The sequence below is a fragment of the Rhea americana genome, unplaced genomic scaffold (assembly GCF_003343005.1).
Source record: "Rhea americana isolate MKP2758 unplaced genomic scaffold, rheAme1 scaffold_160, whole genome shotgun sequence".
In the NCBI taxonomy this organism is placed as follows: Eukaryota; Metazoa; Chordata; class Aves; order Rheiformes; family Rheidae; genus Rhea; species Rhea americana.
Window position 1 is genome coordinate 1,062,840 of NW_028185706.1, and position 1,783 is coordinate 1,064,622.

A 1,783-nucleotide genomic window follows, 5' to 3' on the forward strand; every position below is an offset into this window, starting at 1 on the left:
GTTTTCGCGCGGCCTCGGCGGGGCCGGGAAGGGGGAGGATTCCCGGGAGGCTGCCGGGCCCCCCGCTCGCAGCGGGACCCCCCTGCCTGGGGGGCAGCCCCCGCGCTCCCTGCCCTTCCCGCCGCAGCCCCCCGCGCCTCCTCATYTCGCTGCAGGGACGAGGAAAGTAAACCGTCTGCTCGAGGCCAAAAAGAGGCAGTCGGCCTCTGAACTGCCAGGGACAGTCCAGTCCTTCTTGTGCTTTTAAAATACTTCCTGAGAATTAGCAAACGAAGGCAAGAGCCATCCCCGGCCATTGCGAGCGCGGTGCAGCTAGCTACACATCTTCTGCGTGCGTCTCTTGGCACACAGAATTGCACATAACTGACTCTGAGCCACGTGCGTACGGAGAAAGGGCCAAGTGCAGGGTTTCCACACGGGCGTACAGGTCATTTTGAGCCRATCTCTGGTGTTTCAAAATAGCTCTGCCTCAAAAAATATACCTGAAAATGTCTTAGGCAGTTACTTGTTCTTGACAYGCCGCTTAGGAACAAAACTGTTTATGGTCAGAAGGAAGGGAAGCGGGAGAGCCTTACTTTAAATGGGCACTGCGTGTCTGAGTCATCCGAGCTCTACATAGCACCGTGCGCTTTACTATGCACCAGAAATCACATGAGCTCTGCTGGCAGCTTCAGCTTTGCGACCCTCCCCGGTCTTGGCATAAATGCCATCTCGGGAGGCTCGTGTAGTAGGGCTGCCTGAAAATAAGAGCTGCATTCAAAAAAATTAATCAAAAATGAAACCCTCTCAAGGTCAAAGAAAAATATTGATGCAGGAGAAAATACTCGTTGGGAATCCAATGCCCCTTTTACCTTACTGTGCTCTTTTTCACTGAGCTGGAAGAAAATAAAATTAATCATCTTGATGTACGTTAATACACAGATGGTAATTGTGTCATTTACTGTATCTTAAATGCTGGAACTGATTAGCTTTTATCAATCCTCTCAGCGCTTCAAGAGGACAAGACACCTAGTAAACAAAGTATTCTTGTCTGATAGAAGTGAAGAAATGAGAGACTATTTAAAACAGATAGGAATGTATTTTTTTAATTTGCTCAGTGCAAAACAAGCAGTTAGCTTCCCAGCCATGAGAGCCTGTAAAAACAATTTGAACTTTCTAGTGATCTAGAATCTTATCTCCTATATATAAGCTTATATGTAGGTATTATCATTTTTTTGTTTTTTAATATGTTGGTGGATGGCTAAAAATAGCTCTGTCATTCATATTCAGAGTTTATCCATTACCAAGAAAATAGAAGTCAGCATTTCAAATTACAAAAGGAAAAATCCAAAGGTCTGCACCAAAGAGAGGTGTGGCCAAAACATCCCCTGAATAGCAGACAGTGTGGATTGATATATAAGCACTTCTGGCCATTCCTATCAGAAATGATGCATTGTGTGGGATTCACTGATGCAAGCCAAATGACAAACACAAAGAAATCACATGAGTTGTGCAAAGGAAGCTTTCAGTGTTCTCGGAGCTCATCTTTTGAGTAAGCATATCTGAATTACATTCCCAGAGAGAATACACTATGGCAGTAACTCTCAACCTTTTCTGACTTGCAACATCTGAAGAATTTTCCAGTGGATTAATAGACATTTGCAAAGAATGTGTAACTATTGCCATAGACTTGCTTTTCTTAGGCATTCCTTAGAAATAGCCCACAGATTCCTGAGGGTCTGCAGCTCATAGGTTGAAAACCCCCACACTGAAGGCCCATTTTTAGCAGAAAGGACTAAAACGA